Source organism: Macrobrachium nipponense, chromosome 30, assembly GCF_015104395.2.
Source record: "Macrobrachium nipponense isolate FS-2020 chromosome 30, ASM1510439v2, whole genome shotgun sequence".
NCBI lineage: Eukaryota > Metazoa > Arthropoda > Malacostraca > Decapoda > Palaemonidae > Macrobrachium > Macrobrachium nipponense.
The window spans coordinates 33646634-33656633 of NC_087218.1; the positions used below are offsets into that span (position 1 = coordinate 33646634).

Sequence of the window (10000 nt, forward strand, 5' to 3'; positions counted from 1 at the left end):
GGGGGGATGGAGACCAGTCTTGGATGTGAGCATCCTGAATTGTTATGTAGAAAAGAAAAAGTTCTCGATGGAGACTTCTGCCTCGGTGCTTTCAGCCCTGCGAAAGGGAGACTGGATGGTCTCTCTAGACCTGCAGGATGCCTATTTTCACGTTCCTATTCACCCATTGTCCAAGAAGTATCTGAGGTTCGTGATACAAGGAAAGGTCTTTCAGTTCAGGGCCTTGTGCTTCGGCCTCTCCACCGCTCCGCAGGTATTCACGTACCTGATGCGGAACGTGGCAAGATGGCTACATCTGGAGGGCATAAACGTCTCTCTTTATCTAGACGACTGGCTAATAAGAGCAAAATCCCAGAAACAATGTTTGGAGGATCTACGGAAGACACTCGATTTGACGAATTCATTAGGACTACTCGTGAATCTCGAGAAATCGCAGATGATCCCCAGTCAGGACTTAGTCTATTTGGGGATTCAGATGAATTTTCGGGATTTTCGGGTTTTTCCGTCCCAAGAAAGGATTCTGCGAGGGATTCAGAAAGTAACGTCCTTTCTAAAGAAAGAGAAAAGTTCAGCCAGAGAGTGGCTAAGCCTTCTAGGGACTCTTTCATCCCTAGAACAATTTGTGTCCCTAGGAAGACTTCATCTTCGACCACTACAATTCTTCCTAAAACAATCATGGACTTGGAAGAAAGGATGTCTGTCGGACACTTTTCCTGTGACATTAGAAGCGAAGAAACACCTGAAGTGGTGGCTGCTTCCACTAAAAAAGAACGAGGGAGTGTCTCTAGAGGTTCGGAACCCAAACCTAACCTTGTTCTCAGACGCTTCAGAGACAGGATGGGGAGCGACTCTAGGGGCAAAAGAAGTGTCGGGCAGATGGGAGAGAGAACAGGACTGGCATATAAATGCCAAAGAACTATATGCAGTGTTCCTGGCACTGAGATTCTTCGAATCAGAAGTAAAAAATCAAGAGATCCAAGTCAACGCAGACAATACCACGGTGTTGGCTTATATAAAAAAACAAGGAGTAACGCATTCGTTCTCCCTTTACGAGATAACGAGGGACCTGCTGTCATGGACGGAGGAGAGGAACATCACACTCCTAACCAGATTTGTGAAAGGAGAAAAGAATGTGAGAGCAGACAGGCTCAGCAGAACAAACCAAGTTCTCCCCACGGAGTGGACTTTACACGAGCAGGTTTGTCAAAGTCTATGGAACCTGTGGGGAAGGCCACAAATAGATTTATTTGCGACATTCCTTTCAAAAAGGATAGAAAGCTTCTGCTCCTCAGTCGAAGACCCGAGAGCGATAGCGGTGTATGCCATGCTACTGGAGTGGTCGGGACTCGACACTTACGCCTTCCCTCCATTCAAGTTGCTAGGAGTGGTGATGAAGAAATTCGTTGCATCAACAGGGACGAGACTAACACTCATTGCCCCGTTTTGGCCATCCCAAGATTGGTTCACAGAGGTACAGGAATGGACAGTAGACTATCCAAGATCTCTTCCAAACAGGATAGATCTTCTCAGACAACCCCACTTCGAGAGGTACCATCAAAACCTCTCCGCTCTTGCTCTGACTGCCTTTCGACTATGGAAAGATTGGTCAGAGCGAGAGGCTTTTCAAGCAAAGCTTCGAAAGCAATTGCTAGAGCCCGAAGATCGTCTACTATTCGTATTTACCAATCGAAGTGGGATGTGTTCAGAAGATGGTGTAGGAAGAATAAACTGTCCTCCTCCGATACCTCTGTGACCAATATAGCAGATTTTCTGTTATTTTTGAGAGAGGAAGCTCATCTTTCAGTTTCTACCATAAGAGGATACCGAAGCATGCTCTCGGTTGTTTTTAGAAATAGAGGATTGAATTTGGCAGAAGGTAAAGATTTACACGATTTAATAAGATCGTTTGAAACCTCTAAATCTATATCCTCAGTTCCTCCAAGCTGGAACCTGGATGTAGTACTCAAGTTCCTCTCGTCAGAAAAGTTTGAACCTCCCGACCGTGCCTCGTTCAGAGATTGGACGAGAAAGTGTATTTTCCTCATAGCCTTAGCTACCGCTAAGAGAATCAGTGAAATCCATGCCCTAGATTCTCGAGTGGGTTTTAAAAGAGACGCGGCTATCTGTGCTTTCCAAACTTTATTTTTAGCAAAAAATGAAAACCCTTCGAAACCCTGGCCAAGGAGTTTTGAAGTGAAAAGTCTTTCAACTTTGGTGGGAGACGAAATTGAAAGAACTTTATGCCCAGTTAGAGCTCTTAAGTTCTATCTTAAAAAGAAAGAAGAGCTACGGGCATGTAAACAAAGTTTATGGTGCGCAGTGCGGGATACGAAAAGGCCAATGTCCAAAAATGCGTTGTCATATTTTGTTAGAAGTGTGATTACGGAAGCTCACAGTGTATGTGCAGACGATTCCTATAAGTCACTGCGAGTAAAAGCTCATGAGGTAAGAGCTGTGGCAACGTCATTATCTTTCCAGAAGAATATGTCTATGAAGGATATTATTAATGCGACCTATTGGAGATGCAATTCGGTATTCGCATCTCACTATCTTAAGGATGTTAGGATTACCTATGAAAAGTGCTTCTCTCTAGGTCCTTTTGTGTCTGCGGATACAGTGCTGGGAATAGGGACGCATACCGATCCTTAACTGAAAAGATTAAAATTTGTTTGTGAAAAACCGTACCTTTGAGTTAGGCTCTAAGTTTCTTCTTACATGACGGCTAGATGTCGCACAGGCGGCCGTTGCCTTGGTTAAGTAAGGAACTGTGAGTTTATCTTACAGGATGGGCTATACTATAGGAGACTGTGTCTTTGATCGTACGTAAATCTTCCCTTTCCTTGAGGCAGGTTTTTGGTTTACTACTAATAAGGGTGCTAGTTGTCGCACAGGCGGCCGTTACCCTTGTCAGTAAGGAACTGCGAATGTGCCTTATAAGCGGAGTTGTACTAAAGACTTTGTCTAAAATCCGTGCATGAACCTCCCTTTTGAGACAGTATCAAGGTTTTTCTGCTGGCATGAGCACTTGACGTCGCACAGGCGGCCATTGCTTCTGCCAGTAGGAGGCTTTGAATAGGTCTTAAAAGCGGGGTTGTACAAAAATTTAAATTTTGAATTTATATTTTTCGTAATTAAGTGATGTGTGAGATAATTGTGTTTGAGTTTTTTGGTTGTTTGCAAGGGGTTCGGGGATGATTCCTTGCAATCTTAGAAATAACATGGTGTTAGGTTAAGGTGATCGGGATCGGTATTGTGCTCCTTAGAAAAAAGGTACTTGTCATATAAGTGGATTGAAACCCTTTGACATAGCCCTTATAGGATCGGCCAAGTAAGTGGATAAGACCCCTTTGGCAGACCTACAAGAACTCTTAGCAATAGATCAATTTCTCGCTGAGGCTCTTGAGACTAATCAGACTCCTGGTTATTAATCATGAAGTCTTCAGTCTAAACAGGTAGGAACCAAGGTTTTATTTAATTATTACCTACAACGAATGTTGTGATTTCTGTTTAAATCAGTTATTAGCTGTCTTTTACCCTCCTCCAATGGTGTGAATCAGCTAAGTATATATCTGTCAGGTAAGTTGAATGTATAAAAATGATATTGTTATATTACAATAAAGTTTTATACATACTTACCTGGCAGATATATACAATTAATCGCCCACCCATCCTCCCCTCAGGAGACAGGTGGTTTAGAAAAAATATGATGGAAAACGGGAATGGTTCCTATTCCTGCCACCCAGTGGCAGCGCGGTTGATCACCTGACCTACCTGTAGCGTGTGCGCGAAATTCGAAATTCTGTCGGCACGACGGAGTCAATAGCTAAGTATATATCTGCCAGGTAAGTATGTATAAAACTTTATTGTATCATAACAATATCATTTTTGTGATAAAACTATTAAAAAAACCATGTAGGAAAATTTTTAGTGGGTTTTTCTTGAGTTTTAACTAACAAAATAGGCTGTTTTTAGCATTTTTATAGGGGTTCCAAACATTCACGGGTTCTAACTATTCACGGGGGGGTCTGGTACGCATCCCCGCGAATACGGGGGGACCACTGTACCGACACCCTTCGAGGTGCTCGCGCTGAGGGTAGTAACTTCAGCATACCATGTAAGCTTTTTCTCTGGTATATACAGTGGTACCTCGAGATACGAAATTAATCCGTTCCGAGACTGCCTTTGTATCATGATTTTTTCGTATCTTGGAACACATTATACATGTAAAATGTCTAATCCGTTCCAAGCCCTCCAAAAACACCCCAGTAAATTACATTTCCAGGCCTAAAACACATGTTCTAGGGTTGCGACGGAAGAAATATGACTCCAAAAAGGCAAAATACTGTACATACTTGAGTAATATTCATCTGCATGCAATGTTCAACCCCATTTTTACTGCATATATTAGGACTTTAGCATATGTCCCTTAGCAATAAGCCTAGCCTATGTTAGCGGTTGCTACTGTAGCCTAGTCTATGATTCTGACATCTAAACCTAAGAGCTAAAAGCTTAGAATATGCCAATAAAATGTATAGATAATCAGTATGTACTCATTTCAAATAATTATTAATTGATCATTAACTATAATACACAAACAAACAAAAAACAAACCTTCCAATCGATTGTTTACATTCAGCTCTTACCCGTCTTACGAGAATCAAACGAGCGCCAAACAATCATTTTTCCTAGCACACAGTAAGCCATAAATTGTCATTAGTATCTTTCTTCAACTAATGAAACCACCAAACAGTATAATAACCATTCATTTCTATTCTTTATTCTATCTTTACCTAATGGAGATACCGAGTTACTGACAGCTATAATGAAACATACGTACGTATATGTAACGTAATAATAAAAAAGAAGAAGAATTCTAAAAATTACGTATTTGTTGACAGTCTGATTTATTTTATATTTTATGATATCTAATTCACAATTTTTTTTATTAAATGTATTGCATGTACTCATTTCAAAATAATTATTAAGTAAACCATTAAAACTATAATAACAAACAAAAAACAAGCTTCCAAACGTCTGTTTACATCCAGCACTTACGAGTATCGAACGATCGCCAAGCAATCACTTTTACACAGTAAGCCATAAATTTTCATTATCTCTCTTCAACTACTGAAACTACCAAACAGTATAATAACCATTCATTTCTATTCTTTATTCTATCTTTACCTAATGTTTTTTTTTATTAAATGTATTGCATGAATAAGTTTTTCAATTTACAGCAACCTTTTACCAATAGAATACTTAAAGCAGAAGGGGTAGAGGCTGACCAATAGGAGAGCAGGACCTTATGGGGTGACTAGCATCAGGAACCAATGGGAGAGCGGGAGGATGGTGGCGAGTTTACTCAGTTGGCTGCGCGGGAGTTTTAAAATTGTTCTCGGTGGTCCGGGCGAATCTCGGGAATTTACAGCAACAACCTTTCGTATCTTGAAAACTTTTCGTATGTAGAGCAGTAAAATTTTTCGCATTGGCTTTCGTATCTCGAGTTTTTCGTAAGTAGAGCCTTTCGTATCTCGAGGTACTACTGTATTAGGATATATTTATACTTGAAAAATGGGCTACAGGGATTTTTCAATGGCAGACACAGGTCGAACCCAGAAATATATATATATACAGGCAGTCCCCGGGTTATGACGACGGTTCCGTTCTTGAGACGCGTCGTAACCCGAAAATCGTTGTAAGCCGGAACGACGTTTGGAAATATGTCTTAAACTAATAAAAAGTTATAAAAACCTTACTTGTAATCCTTTTGTTTACAGTACATGATGTTTGGTGTAGTTTCATGTACAACCTGGGGTTATTTCAATGCAAAAATGTTGGTTCATGAAGGTATAAACTTTATTGTGATCCTCTGGTGACACTATAAATGCAGATTCTTGAAGTTGTATGTACAACCTGGAGTGATTTTCATCCAAAAATGGTGGTTCTGGAAGGTAAAAGTATACACAATTAGTACAAAATTCTACACAAAGTCCTGAATGCAATATGTAAATTAGATATATCAAGAGTGAAAGAGTTAATGTATGTTAATTAATTCCTTACTTTTAGTTTAATTCCTTACTTTGAGATATATCAAGAGTAAAAGAGTTAATGTATGTTAATTAATTCCTTACTTTTAGTTTAAAGTTGTCGTGCTATGTAACCCTGGACAAAGTCTTATGTGGCCCCATAGCCTACATCATTCAGGGGGTTCTGGGATTCTGGAATGTACAAAAAATAATTATGTCAGTAAGTCCTCTATGCATAGTAAGTTACATACAGTAATATGTACCATACAGTGGTTTAATATAAGATATAACATGTATAAAACTTAGTTAATGTATGTATTATTCCTTACTTTTAGTAGTTTAAAGTTGTCGTGCTATGTATGTAACCCTGGACAAAGTTTTATGTGGCCCCATAGCATACATCATTCAGGGTGTTCTGGGATTCTGGAATGTACTATAGAAAAATTATCTAATTTAAGTCATCTATGCATAGTAAGTTACATACAGTAATATACCATACAGTGGTTTATAAGATATACTAACATGTAATCAAACTTAGTTAGAAATTCCTTAAATAACTTACCAACTTTGAGTGAGTCTCAAAGCTGTTAGCTAGGTTGTCTTAAACTAATAAAAAAAAGTTATACTCTATGTATGTAAAAACCTTACTTGTCATCCTTTTGTTACACTACATGTTACATTTAATATACTTTCCTGAAGTTTTTGTTCATCAAAAAATGGTGCTTCTACTTGTAGTAATCCTTTGGTGACACTAATGTGTAGTACAACCTGGAGTTATTTTCATTCAAAAATGGTGGTTCTGGAAGGTAAAAGTAACACAATTAGTACAAAATACTACACAAAGCCCTGAATGCAATATGTAAATTAGATATATCAAGAGTAAAAGAGTTAATGTATGTTAATTAATTCCTTACTTTTAGTTTAAAGTTGTCGTGCTATGTAACCCTGGACAAAGTTTTATGTGGCCCCATAGCCTACATCATTCAGGGGGTTCTGGGATTCTGGAATGTACAAAAAAATAATGTAAAGTAAGTCCTCTATGCATAGCAAGTTACATCCAGTAATATGTACCATATGTACAGTGGTTTATAAGATATAACATGTAGTATAAAACTTAATTTAGAAATTCCTTACATAACTTACCAACTTTTAGTGTATGTAAGCTGTTACCTAGGTTGGGGGACATGGAGATGGAGATGGAGGTAGCATTCATGTGTGGGAAGCCTGCAATGATAAGGATGCATTCCATACCTAACTTCAGTGTGCTTTATAACAGATAACAGGCTAGGATGATGTGCAGCCTGGAATGAAGAATTAATATTAAAGGACAGTATGTAACCACTTAAGTACAAAATTTAATGTTCCTAATTAACAATTACTGTATGTACATAAAAAACAATTGAGAATTCCTTACCTTTAGCAAAATGAAGAGATGTAGGCTATGTAGAGGTCTGGTTTATGTAAGTCACAAGGTGCATGTCAGTCTGGAATGATAATGTACATATTATTAGTAAAGTAACTAGTACACTCTGTATGTATGTATGTACATACATAACATGGTTATTACATATGTAATAATAAAACATTCATAAAAAAAGTGTCCTTACCAAATTCTAGTGGTTGGCTTGCTAACTGGGATGGGCATATGGTAGATGAGAGTGGCTGGGCTATGGAGTGGGATGTGCAGGTGCTTGGGAGTCTGGAATGATAAAAAATATAAATGATAGAGTACTGTAATGTATTAACTACTGCACATAATATACTATTACTGTTTGACATATGTAGTACAATATAAAAAATGAAGAATTCTTTTACCTGAAGGAGTTGGAGAGGTGATACTAGTCGTATCAACTGATTTGGGCTCTGAAGAGGGTACATCTAGATCTGGAAAGAATGATAGGGTACATAAATAAGGTGGAGTAACTCGTAGCATATGTACACAATTTTAATAAAATTTCTATTAGCAATTTATAAAACATTTTACAAATTTGTTAAGGATTCCTTACCTGATGAATAGGGCGAGACATCCAAACCATGGAGGGGCTCAGGGTCATCTGGGTCGTCGTCACTATCAAAGGGGTCTGGAATGATACAAAAAAAAAAAAAAAAAAAAAAAAAAGGTTATGCAACATCAAACACATTGTAGTAGTGTATGTATGCCATAATGTAGTAAACAATTTCCAACATGAAAATGAGAAAAATGAAATTTCTTACCTGATACAGGTGGACGGGCTGCTACAGAGGGTCCAGGTACAGGGGGATCTGGAACTGTCACAGGTACAGGGGGATCTGGAACTGTCACCACTTCTGCAGTAAAATTACAAATGATGAAAATTAATGAAGTTACAATTTACTCTTAACATTTAGTATATGTTACATTAAAAAATTAACACATTTTATATACAGTATGTAAACACATAAATTAGTAAAACAGTTCAGAATTCCTTACCAGGACTAGGAGTGGGAGGTGGTGGTACTGGAGACTTGTGAAAGAAAGTGTCAAGCCTGGACTGCACACTTTTCTTCATCTGCTTCTCCTTCATGGTCTCCTTGTAGAAAGTCACCAAATCCATGATTCCTCTCCTGATTTTGTCAAACCTGGCAACGTTAGCGTCTTCTGCCTCAAAAGAAGTCAAGGCTCTCTCCAGATGAGTAAAACCCTCTGACAAGCCTTTCACAGTTGATGTCCTGGGTTTTGGCTCTGGTGCCTCCTCCTCCTCCTCAATCATCGGCTGCTCCAGATCAAGAAGGTCCTCTGCTGACAATTCCTCTCCATGGGATGCCAGCAGCTCTGTTACATCATCAGGTTCAAGATCTAGTTTCAGCCTCTTGCTTAGCCCTACGATCTTCCTCGTCACAGTCTCGACGTCTTCTGCCTGGTCAAAGCCTTCAAAACTGTGCACAAACTGTGGATACAGTTTCTTCCAGGCCCCATTTAAAGTGGTCGTCTTCACCTCGTCCCAAGCACTTGCAATGTTCTTGACTGTATCAGCAATGTTGTAGCCCTTCCAGAACTGCTTCAGTGTCAACTCCTTGTTAGCTTCTATGGCCCTCAAAGCAAAACGTATGGTCCTTCTAAGGTAGTAAGCCTTAGAATTAGCAATTACTCCCTGGTCCATTGGCTGTATCAGCGATGTGATATTGGGTGGGAGGTACACCACCTTCACATTAGGGTGCATGTCGCTCAAATTTGAAGGGTGACCAGGGGCATTGTCCAGAACTAAAAGCGCTTTAAAAGGCAGACCCTTCGAAGTCAAATACCGTTCCACTGCTGGCACGAAATGGTCATTGAACCAATCTTCGAAGACCATCAAGGTAACCCAAGCCTTCTTGTTAGACTTCCAAATCACAGGAAGTTGACTCTTGAAAATGCCCTTGAAAGCCTTGGGATTCTCTGCCAAATACACCAGCAAGGGCTTAAGTTTCAAATCGCCACTTGCATTGGCCCCAAACAGCAAAGTCAGTCGCTCCTTACCAGCTTTATGGCCAGGCGCTGACTTCTCCTCCTTGGAAAGGTACGTACGGTTTGGCATTCATTTCCAAAATAATCCAGTCTCGTCCACATTAAAAACTTGGTCAGCCGTGTAACCACCATCCTTAATTATCTCAGCCAAACCACTTGGAAAACTTTCTGCTGCTTCGCTATCAGCACTAGCAGCTTCACCTTGCAGCTTCACATTATGCAAATTTGCACGAGCCTTGAAACGGTTAAACCAACCTCTACTCGCGGCAAATTCACCACCAGCACTGCCTTCTCCAAACTTTTTCACGACTGCCTCATGCAGCTCTCTAGCCTTCTCCTGGATCACACCTAAGCTCACCGGAACACGTTGCTGGTTCTGGTCCTCCAGCCAGATCATCAGCAACTTCTCCATTTCCACAATGCTCTGGGTACGTTGCTTCTCGTTTATCACCGTTGACTTCATCGGTGCAGCATCCTTAACATGCTTGAGAATACGTTCCTTGTCCTTGAT

General features: G+C 39.7%; 1 protein-coding gene and 1 long non-coding RNA gene across 2 annotated transcripts in view; one reads left to right on the forward strand and one right to left on the reverse strand.

The window, feature by feature from the left end:
- The window catches only part of LOC135202418 (ER degradation-enhancing alpha-mannosidase-like protein 1), a 300462-nt gene that overhangs the window by 88342 nt on the left and 202120 nt on the right, over positions 1 to 10000 (forward strand). The window lies entirely within an intron of this gene.
- On the reverse strand, positions 7440 to 7913 carry LOC135202045 (uncharacterized). The gene is made up of 3 exons (XR_010311652.1): positions 7842 to 7913; positions 7634 to 7725; positions 7440 to 7510 (listed from the first exon to the last, which is right to left on the reverse strand). It is a non-coding gene; the product is annotated as an uncharacterized LOC135202045 (long non-coding RNA).